This window comes from Elephantulus edwardii, unplaced genomic scaffold, assembly GCF_000299155.1.
Source record: "Elephantulus edwardii isolate Elephantulus edwardi_28Jun2011 unplaced genomic scaffold, EleEdw1.0 scaffold00225, whole genome shotgun sequence".
In the NCBI taxonomy this organism is placed as follows: Eukaryota; Metazoa; Chordata; class Mammalia; order Macroscelidea; family Macroscelididae; genus Elephantulus; species Elephantulus edwardii.
The window spans coordinates 761,712-773,747 of NW_006399975.1; the positions used below are offsets into that span (position 1 = coordinate 761,712).

At 39.9% G+C, this 12,036-nt stretch overlaps 1 protein-coding gene across 2 annotated transcripts in view; it reads right to left on the reverse strand.

Annotated features, from left to right (window-relative positions):
- The window catches only part of LOC102853954 (cAMP-regulated phosphoprotein 19-like), a 31,423-nt gene that overhangs the window by 13,791 nt on the left and 5,596 nt on the right, over positions 1–12,036 (reverse strand). Inside the window, exon 1 of one of the 2 annotated variants that reach the window (XM_006898241.1) lies at positions 136–162. The exons of the other annotated variant lie outside the window; for it this stretch is intronic. The gene's annotated coding sequence lies outside the window, so the exon portion shown is untranslated. Of the gene's footprint in view, positions 1–135; positions 163–12,036 lie in introns of those variants that run through there. 2 annotated transcript variants of the gene reach the window in all.

Genomic DNA, 12,036 nt, shown 5'->3' on the forward strand with positions numbered 1-12,036 from the left:
AGCAACCCCAGGTTACCTCAGTACAGCATATTGACAGCTATATCACTTAGAAGAATGTTCCTCCAAAACAGAGTAACAACCAACTGTTAAATACAAAGGCCTTCCCTGAGCTCTTGTTGACTCTAAACGAGAGGCTTAAATAAAAAAGAAAACCACATCACAACCAACATAGTATGTTGTTGTTATGGGCTCTGGTCGCCTGTGACCTATAGTGACCTTCTGTACAGCACCTCTGAACTCTTCCCTGTCCTGAGCCAGTCTCACTAATTTTGACACACCAACCCCCATCACCCCAGTCACTGTATTAATCCATCTCTTCGGGGTCTTCCTTTCCTGTGCAGTCCATCCACTCTTCAGGGCATGATTTCCTTCTCCAAGGATCACTCTCCTGGCCACGTGGCCAGAGTATGTGAGACGGAGCTTCAAAATCCTGGCCTCTGAGGAGAGACTTGGTTTCACCCTCTCCAAGACAGACTTGTTTGTTTTCTTGGTGGTCCATGGTATGTTCAAGACTCTTCTGCAGCACCACACTCGAAGGCACTGATTCTTCTTCTGTTGTCCTTAATCACTGTCCAGCTCCGTGAAGCATTTGTTCCAATTTCCAAGAAATTCAGCAAAATGTAGAAACTATGAAACATATCATTAATATTACACACAAACAAAACGTTGCTGAAGATTTATTAAATAACATCTGACAATAATTGGCAGTGAACTGTCAGAAATTCACAGTAGATTAAGATGAGGCCTTGGCACGAGGGATAGCACTGCTGATGTCAAATGTATTTAAGCGAAAAGCAGAGAACACTAGAAAGATGTTTATCTGTGTTTTATTGACTATGCAAAGGCATCTGATGGTGTAGACCATAAGAAATTATGGCTAACACTAAGAAGAATGAGAATTACTGAACACTTAATTGTGCTAATGTAAAATCTATACCTACATCAAAAAGGTATTGTCCAGATCAAGAGAACACTGCATAGTTTAAAATTAACAGAAGTGTGCATCTGGTTTGTATCATTTCTCTATACCTATTCAAACTGTATGCTGAGGAAAGAATTTGTGACTTCAGTACAGGACTTGAATACTTGCTGAAGAAGAGTAAAGACTGCAGCATTCAATACGGATTACATTTCAACATTAAGAAGACAAAAATCCTCACCAATGCACCACCAATAGGCAATACCATGATAGGCGGAGAAAAGAATGAAGTTGTCAACAATTCCATTTCCCTTGAATCTACAGTCAATTTGCATGGTAATAGCAGTCAAGAAACCAAAAGGCATGTTGCATTGGGAAAATCTGCTATGAAGGACTCCTCCAAAATAACAAAGATGTCAATTTTAAGACTAAGGTGATTCAAGCCACTGTCTTTCCAATTACTTCCTATGCATTTGAAAATTAGACAGTAAATTAAGGATGACAAGCAGCAGCAATGACTTTCAATTGTGGTGAAGAAGAATACTGAATAACCCATGGACTGCCAAGAGAACAAACAATTTCTTTTTTTTCTTTCCTATAATTATATTTTATTAATTTTCATAAACATTTACAGAGATTTTGGGCTTCCACTCATTCATTGTTGCACTATTCTCTCTACCCTCCTCCCAGTTTGTTCTTGTCCAAATGCCACAGTGCTTGTAAAAGCCAGTTCTGATTAATCTTCTTTGTCAGTGTATCCTTTGCCATTCCCTATCACTCCTCCCTGACAGAGACTTCACCCTGAGTCATAAGGAAAAGGGGACGGCGTATTCTCTTAGCTACTTCCTGCTGAAAAGGGACGCTGTGGGTTTTAGGGTGAAGATCTTCTCTCACTACTCTAAAGGGCCCCTTTGGCAGTAGGAAACACATAGACTATTATGGAGATTGATTTTGGAATTCAGATGCACTCTTATTGATTGTGCTTGGCTGTACATGTACATATCCTTCAAGATGTATCATGGGGGTGTTGCAACCTAGAAGACACAAATTTGACTAACAAGTTATAAGTACATGAGTCCAAAAATTATGGAAAAGTAAAAGAAAAGATTCTTTCATTGTTTTACAAACCCTCCCCCAGGTCCCCTCCACCATGCAGCCCTCGCTCTAGTCTCCTGTGATGACAGAAACACCCAGTTACATCTCTCTTTTAAACGGTTCTCTCCCTCCTCTGTTTCAGTGCAGTATACATTATTGAACCCATCTTACTCAGTCTCTCCCCAACCCCAAGGACAGTCCCATTCTACAACAGTGGCATCATGTAATATTTGTCCTTTTGTGACTGGGATATTTCACTCAGCATAATGTTCTCCAGAGTCAACCATTTTGAATAATATTGCATGAGTTCCTTGTTTTTTAATGCAGCATAGTATTCCATTGTGCGAATATACCACAGCTTCTCTAGCCATTCGTTTGTTGATGGGCACTTAGGTTGTTTCCAACTCCAGAACAAACAATTTCTGACCTGGATGAAGTGTAACCAGTGTGCTCCTTACAGGTATGGATAATGACACTTCATTCCATATCTCCTGGATGTATTGTCAGGAAGGGTCAGTCCTTGAAAAAGGACATTATAGAGGGGAAAATGGTGAGTCAGAGAAGGAGAGGAAGACCCCCAACAAGGTGGACTGACATAGTGACAATGGGCTCAAGCATGTCAGAGAACCTGAGGATGGCATGCTTCAGATGTTGTTCACAGGATCCATGGGTCTTAGTCAACTTGATGGATCCTAACAACAGTATAGAAGAAGGCAGGGTGGTAGGGTTATCTAAAAAACCCCAACAATATTCTCCTCAAGCACAAATGGAAAAATTGACTAAATGCTAGGCAATTAAGCAAAGTGTACCTAATACAGTAACAAAAATTATAAGTCCCTATTATTTGGAAATTGAAAACACTAATTTATGGTTTAAGAAAAACCTACAATAAACAAACCAAAAAACCCCCAATCCACCAAAACCCAAAATAATGACCACAAGTAAGGCTGTATCTTGAAAATTAATCTACTCGCCAAGAAAGCCTGAGGCTACCAGAAACTGAGAGACACAAGAAAAGTACTTCTGGGAAACTTGAAGGTTTGGAATTCTAACCTCCAGAACTGTGAGACAACAATTTGGTTTTATAAGCTAGACTGGAGTGGGGTGGGGGTTCGTGCCATGGTGACAACACACACACACACACACACACACACACACACACACAGGCAGGCAAAAATGAGGGACACTGGGACACACATAATAAAAACTAAAAAATCTGGATACAATGAGTATACCTTAAGGAATGACAATCAGAGAAGCTAAAATAGGAGTTCTATTATCTAATTTAAAAAGTGATATAAAGAAAGGAACTCTAAGGAAATGAGAAAACAAAGATACGGTATAGAAGAGAAACAAAAAAGGAAATGACAAGTTTAAGCAAGTATTTTTAAAACATAAATCTGGTTTTCAAATTTATTCACCAAATGCATTTATTAGTTTATTCAGCAATTTTGCTGAGTTTTACAAATAGATGTTGAACTGAGAGTTGACTGATTTAGCTAACTTTTTTGGGGAAGAAATGTGTAATGATTACAACAATGGGCTTAAACATGGGTGGAATTTTGAGGCTAGTGTAACAATAAGGCAAAGTTTTCATCTGTTGTTCACAGGGTTGCTGTGAGTTGGAGTCAACATATCAGCACCTAACAACTACAAGGGGAGTTAGAATTCTGATTACAGGCTATCAACTATAGAAGGTTAATAACCAGGTTATTATTAAGAGACACAGCTTTGTGGTATGCTAAGGAAGGGAATTATTGAAGAGATTTTAAGTAACAGTTCCTCCCTGACACTAAGTCTCTTGAGTGTTAATCTTGACATACCTTACACAGGGTATAACACTTTTATAAATGCTAGGCACAGTTTCATTTTGTAGTTTATTATGGACTGAATGATTAATACTATTTTCCAACCTATAGCAGGTTAAGAATTATAGTAAAATCAGCAATAAAAATACAGCCCCTCTAAGAACATTCTCTATATGCTCTGCAATATGCTCAATGGCACACTAATGAATAAGCATGAGGATTAATAAAAGTCAACAAAATCTTTATGATGTTGCCAGGAAGGTATCAATTTCTAAGGAAAATTACTGTTGTTCTATTAAGACCTTACTGTTTGCTCAATACCTTCCATTTAATGGATATGCTGTATGTTTCCTGAACTAAAAAAAAATAAACAAAAAAACCCCCCCTATTCAATTATTTAAATAAAGCTAAGTTTCTAAGTTTTGACAGTTTCACCATCAGCTTAGTAGTTCATGACATAAAATAGACACTTGCAGATTTGAGATGAAAGGTTCATTAAGGATTAAAATCTTGAACAAATAAAAGCAAAGCCAACAACCTTGCATAACAAGCAGTGCTAAGATAGGAGAAACATCTAAAAAATTTTTGGAGGCTTAACTGTAAATTACTGACAATCAGTTGCGCATAGACCAAATCAGCTCATTTTATGAATGGAAAACATTCAATCCTTTTAGCTATCAGAAGTAGTGTAAAAACAGTACCAGGAAATAAGAATGTCAAATGCAAGTTAAAAAAAGTGAATAGGAAGACAATTTATTCCCACACTTTACAATTTTTAAAGTGTTTTAAATAATAATTCTCCTCCTCTTACCTATCTATTAAATTAAAAGAAATATTTGAGTTGAAAATTATGTTAGCTTTTTCTGAGAAAATATCTAATTCAATTTGATGATTCTTAGTTAAACTTAAAGAAAATTTGTTACTAATGTTTCAAGAACTTTTTAAATCATAATGTATAGGAATGTGCACACTCTGGTAGATTCCGCAAGTAAGCGTGAGGAGTTAAATTTACGTCACATATTGGTCAGTCAAATACTAGTCAAGATTCATTTATAAAATACATTCACATACCAATTAATATCCACAGTATGTTTTCTGTTATATTCGTAGGACGGTAATATAATGTTGCTGTTGTAAGAACACCATGTTATGGTCTACTCCTGCTTTTTCTTTAAGCCTCTTAAATAAGTTTTGTCCTATGCAACTTGCTTGTATTTGGTTCTCAATCTACATCATTAGCCATTTATCCATATCTCATATAGATCTACATCTGAGATATGTCCATCTGATAAAGTCTTGTTGCTGTCACTGTAGCTGATCTATTTTTGAGGCTAATTGGATTGCCCAATATGACATGTCTAAATAGAAAACAACTGTATTCACTGATTTTCCCTTCTTTTAAGTAAAACAAAAGGTTGTTTAATAAGCCATGATGTACTTCACCCTTGTTATGTGCCATAGAGTCGTCTAGACTCATAGCGACCCTATGTACAACAGCCCTAAACTCTGCTCTGTCCTGTGCCAATCTCATCGTCTCTGACACACCTACCCCATTACTCCAGTTACTGAATCAATCTACCTCATAGAGGGTCTTCCTCTCCCGCTATCCCTCCACCCTCCCAAGCATGATGTCCCTCTCACAGGACTGGTCCCACCCTTACAACACGTCCAGAGTACGTCAGATGAAACTTCAGAATCCTTGCATCCAAAGAGCAGCCTGGTTTAACCCTCTCCAGGATGAACATGTTTTCTTAGCAGTCCATGGTATATTCAATACTCTTTTCCAGCACAGCAGCTCAAAGGAATCAATTCTCCTTCTATCTTCCACAGTCATTGTCCAGCTCTCTGATACATATCAAGTGATTGCAAAGACCATGGCCTGTATCAGCTCACCTTTGTCTCCAGCCTGATGTCCTTGCTCTTCAGTACTCTGGAGAGGTCCCTACTAGCAGACTTTCCTATCACAATACGTCTTTTAATTGCCTGGCTGCTGGTGCCAAGAGTGTTGAGCAAACTAAAGCTGTTAACAATCTCAATCTCTTCATTATCCATTCTGATGCTGCCAAATGGCCCAGTGGTGAGAATCTTTGTCTTCTTGATATTGAGCCTCAATCCATATTGAAGGCTGCAGTCCTTGACCTTCTGCAGTAAGCGCTTCATGTCCTCCTCAGTTTTAGCAAGCAGGGTTGTATCATCTACATAACACAGACTGTTGATGAATCATCCACCAATCCTGATGCCACACTTCTATTCACAGAGCCCAGCCTCCCAGATCATGTGTTCTGCATATAGGATGAAAAGGTATAGAGAAAAGACACATCCCTGGCATATACCCTTCCCTACTGAACCATGCAGTGTTTCCTTGCTCTGCTCTGACGAATGCCTTCTGGTCCTAGTTTTCACATTAGCACAATCAAGTGTTCGGGATTCCCATTCTTTTCAGAGTCAGCCACAGCTTGTTATGATCCACAGTCGATTTTGGATAATCTTCAGCAGAATCTTGCTTGAATGTGATATGTACTTCACCCTACTTTTTAAAAAAAATTGCAGGTAATAGGCTACTACTGGATGCAGTCAATTTTTTAGACAGAAAGTACACGACAGTCCATACATAAACACAGGGGTTTATTAGAACTACCAAAACATGTACTATAGGTTAGCTAGGTACTGCACTATTACAGCTCAGCAGTGCAATCACTTTGTATTTAAGAGACACAAGATACACATTTTGTGTACTGGAAGTTGCTGCCTTTGCATGATCAGGATGTCTAAATTCTGTTGAAACCTAATGGGACCATGCATATACACGCAGCAAGCATTTCCTAAACATGATGTTTGGACTTGATTATCACATGGGCACTCAGTCAATTAAAGGCCTTATAAACAAATAGGGCCTTTACCCTAGGCCTACCTCTAGACTATATACAGCTATGGTGTCAAAATTTCTCCACTGTTTAGACAGCTAAATCCACGCTTTTAAAACATATTTTATTGTGTTAGGTGTAGGTTTACACAGCAAATTACACTGCTTTTTACAACTTTCATACAAACTATTAGAGAACAATGATTACATTTTTTATAATATGATTGCATTCTAGCTGTCTGCATTACTCTAGCTTCACTGCCCCCTTTACTTCCTCATCTTGTTTATCAACTAGTTATCTATAGATTTTGGACTTGCTTACAGCTCAACTGAGTGACTGAATTCCTTAAAATCTGTATCTTGTTTTCTCTCTATTAAACAACTGTCCCCCAACACATATAGTATTTTCTAGGTAATGCAAGCAGTTAAGCACTGGACTACAAGCCAAAAGATTAGTGGTATGAACAGAGAGGCAACTTGGAAGGCAAGTCTTGCATTTACTTCCCAAAAAAAATCTTATGAAGCAGTTGTACTCTACAACTGTGGGGGCACTATGAGTGGGAAATGACTCATCATTGATTATGTACACATCTACATGGAGTTCTGGTGGCATACTGATTTAAGCTTTCAATGCTAAGCAAAAAGGAGAATTGTGTGTGTGTGTGCGCGCGTACCGTCAAATCGGATCTGACTGGTACAGGAGGAGATTGTCTCTCCTTTTCCTGGCAGAGCATCTGGTGGATTTGAACCATGCGCCTCTGGGATGGCAGTGCAGCTTCTTGCCACTAGGCCACCAGAGCTCCCCAAAAAGGAGAATTTTTAAAAAGCACAACATGAGAAGTGTGGTATAATCAATCATATGGCCTAGCAAAGGATGTTACCTTGCTATGCTAAAAACCCTTTATACTACAGATTCTCAAAACACTGAAAATCTGTAGTCAGTAAAATGAGGAGGGACAGCTCAAGAGAGGAAGACCCTTGAGGAGATGGGTTGATTCAGCGACTGGGGCAATGGGGGTAGGTGTGTCAGAGAGAGTAGATTGGCACAGGATAGAGCAGGGTTTAGGGCTATATGGTCACTATGAGTTGCAGGTGATTCGATGGCACACAAGAACCACGCTACACTGCACTAACATTTAGAAGTCAGACGGTTTCGTTTGTATTTTAGCTTTCATGTGCCATTGAGTCAACTGTGATTCATAGCCACAGTGTATGAACACTAGCTCTGAACCTTTGACTTAACATGAGCCAACCTCACCATTTCTGACACACTTGACCTCACTGCCATAGTCACTGAGTCAACCTACCTCATCTGGAGGTCTTCCTCTTTTGCACTGACTTTCTACCCTTCCAAGCATGATATCCTTCTCCAAAGACTGGTCCTTCCTGCCAATATGTCTAAAGTATTTCACAAGGAGCTTCAAAATCCTTGCCTTTAAGGAGCAACCTAATTTGACCCTCTTCAGGATAGACCTGTTTGTTCTCTTGGTAGTCACTCTATGTTCAGTGTTCTTCTCCAGAATCACAACTCAAAGGCACTGATGATTCTTCTGTCATCCTTATTCATTACCCAGCTCTCTGATGCTTAGTACTAGGAATGGAGAAGACCACGGCCTAGGTCAGGCACAGCTCATTCTCTAGACTGACAAGGGTTGCTCATGAGCAAAGAGCAAAATACCAAGGAGGTCCTTGACAGCAGATTCTCCCAAAGCAACTTATCTTTTTTTTATTTTTTTGACTGCTGGTGCCAAGCAAGATGAAATCTTGTTAATAATCTCAATCTTATCTCTATTTATTATGATACTGTATATTGTCCTAGTGGTGAGGAACTTTGTTTTCTAGTTGAGATGCAATCCATGTTGAAGACAGTCCTTTCTCTTCTTCAGCAAACACTTCAAGTCCTCCTCAGCTTTGGCAAGCAGGGTTGTCATCTAATGCAGGTTTTTGATGAGTCTTTCTCCAATCTGATGCCACATTCTTCTTAAAGTCCTTCCTACCGAATGATCTGGCCAGCATATAGATTGAAAAGCTATGTGGAAAGACTAAATCCCTGACACATTCCACTCTTGATACTGAACCATGCAGTGCTCTCTTGCTCAGTTCATACAACAACTTTCCAACCATGCAGTGTTCTCTTGCGCAGTTCAGACAAAAGCTTCTTGGTCAAAGGATAGGTTTCCTGTAAGCACAATCAAGTGTTCTGTCATTCTCAATGTCAGCCACAATTTGTTGTGATCTACAAATGCCTTTGCGTAGTTGATAAAACAAAAATAGATATCCTTTTGGTACTCTCTGCTTTTAGTCAAGATCCTTGTGACATCAGCAATGATATATCCCTAGTGCCATGAACTATGGGTTAGCAAAGCAGCTATTAAGTTTTAGAGTAGTAGAAAAGCTTCGAGATAGGAATTAATATTTAGTTTCACGCATGCACATATTTAATAAATACCAAAATTTAGGGGGTCTTTCATAGGGTTTTAAAAAGATGCACACATTGTTGCTGTTGTGGTTAAGTGCCCTTGAGTAGCGGGCGACTCATAGCAACCCTATGAACTAAACTCCTGGACACCTGTATAACTTTCGTCCTTTCTCCAGGTTCATAGAGTTTCCAGAGGAAAACGTTTATGGAAGTGGATGCCACTCCTGCTTCCAAGCTTGTTTTAGGGAGCTCCACCAAACACTGTCCGCCATGGGTAATCACTGGCGCAATTGACTCATCAGCGTCACAGTGTTTCGTTTCGCTTCACAGCAACCATGAGTTACCTCTGTAGAGCAAGCGGACAAACCAGGTTTACATGACCTAGATACAATATTATATTTATACTACAATTATTATATACAAGGTATAATAATAAGAATGAAGGTCTTGCTCTGTTCAGGGCTTATCTCTTTATCTTGAGTTTTCAGAGGCAATAAGTTAAACTAAAAAAAAAATCTACTAACAGTCGTTGTTGTTGTTATGTGCCATCGAGGCACTTGCAACTCATAGTGACCCTATGTACAAGAGCCCTAAGCACCATTCTATCCTGTGCCAACTTCGCCATCTCAAACACCTTCATTCCCACCACTCCACTCACAGAATCGATCCATCTCATAAAGGGTCTTCCTCTCTTGCACCGTCCCTCCACTCTCCCAAACATTATGTCCCTCTCCAATGACCAGTTCCTCCTTGCAACATGCCCAAAGTATGTCAGACGAAGTTTCAGAATCCTTTACTCCAAGGAGCATTCCGGTTTCACCCCTCCAGGACAAAACTGTTCTCCTAGCAGTCCATGATATAGTCAACACTCTTCTCCAGCACCACAGCTCAAAGGAATCAATTCTCTATCATCCCTAGCCACTGCCCAACTCTCTGATGTAACTGCGAAGACTATAACCCAGATCAGGCACACCTTAGCCTCCAGCCTGACGTCATTGCTCTTCAGTACTTTTGAGAGGTCTCTCACAGCTGCCTTTCCCAATGCAATTCATCTCCTGATTTCCTGGCTGCTGTTACCAACAGTGTTGACTATGGAACCAAGTAAACTAAAACTGTTAACTATCTCAATCTCTTCACCAGCCATACTGATGCTGCCAATTGGCCCAGTGGTGAGAATCTTTGTTTTCTTGATGCTGAGCTTCAATCCATATAGGAGGTTGCAGTCTTTGACCTTCTGCAGCAAGCGCTTCAGGTCCTCCTTTGTTTCAGCAAGCAGGGTTGTGTCATTTGCATGATGAAGTTTGTTGATGATTCTCCCACCAATCCTGATGCCACATTCCTCCTCATACAGCCCAGCATCTCGGATAATCTGTTCTGCATACAGACTGAAAATGTATGGAGACAGAATACATTACTGGTGGACCCCCTTCTTGATTTTGAACCATGTAGTGTCTCCTTGCTCTGTTCTGACCACTGCCTCTTGGTTCAAGTATAGGTTTCGCATTAGTACAATCAAATGTTCTGGGATTCCCATTCTTCTCAGAGTCAGCCATAGCTTGTTGTGATCCACACAGCCAAAAACCTTTGCATAGTCAGTGACATTTCACTGGTACTCTCTGCTTTCAGCCAAGATCCATCTAACATTAGCTGTAATATTCCTAGTACCAAGGCCTCTTCTAAACCCAGCCTGCACTTCAGGCAGTTCTCTGTTGACATATTGTTCCAAACGTTTTTGGATCATTTTCAGCAGAATCTTCCTTGCATGTGATATCAATGATATTGCTCAATAATTTCCACAATCTGTTGGGTCACCTTTCTTTGGAATGGGAACAAATATCGATCTTTTCCAGTCGGTCACCTGGCTGTCCTCCAGATTTCTTAGCACAACTTAGTGAGCACATCCAGGGCAGTGTCTGTTGAAATATGTCAACTGGTAAGCCAACAACTCCTAAAGCCTTGTTTTTTGCCAATTCCTTCAGAGCAATTTGAACTTCCTCCTTCATCACCATAGGCTCTTGCTCATATGTTATTTCATGAAATTCTTCTGTGTCATCCAATTTCTTCTGATACAATGACTCTGTGTACTCCTTCCATCTTCTCTTGATACTTCCTAGATCATTTAACATTCTACCCAAAGTATCCTTAAGTAAGTATTGCCACCTGTGGCTGGAATTTGTTATTCAACTCCTTCAGCTTAAGAAACGCTGAGTTCGGCCCTTTTGATGTTCTGACTCCAGCCCTCTACATATTTCATTATAGTATCTTGCTTTGTCGTCTCAGGCTGCCTTTTTTTTTTTTTTAAATTATTTTTGTGTGAGTGTACCGTCAAATCAGATCTGACTGGTACAGGAGGAGATTGTCCCTCCTTCCCCGGCAGAGCATCTGATGGATTCAAACCGTGCACCTCTGGGATTGTAGTTGCAGCTCCTTGCCACTAGGCCACCAGAGCTCCCCCAGGCTGCCTTTTGAAATTTTCTGTTCAGCTCTTTGATTTCTTGGTTTCTTCCTTTAGCTCTGGCTTCTCGGCGCTCTAATGCAATATTCAGAGTCTCATCTGACATCTATCTTGGTCTTTTCTTCTTTTTCAGCCTTTGTAACAATCTTTTGCATTCTTCATGGACGATTTTCTTTATATCCTTGCTCAAGGCCTCAAAGCTGTTCCTGACATGGTTTTGAAACCCGACTGGGATAGACTTAAGGTAAAATCTTGGTTCCTGTGGACTTGATTTAATTTTCCTCAACTTCAGCTTGAACTTGCATAAGAGTAGTTGGTGGTCTGTTCCACAATCAGCACCTGGCCTGGTTTTCACTGCTGATATTGAGCTTCTCCACCGAGTCTCTCCACAAAGGTAATCGATTTGATTCCTATGCATACCATCAGGTGAGATCCATGTGTACAGCCTGTGTTTATGTTTCTTATAAAAGGTATTTT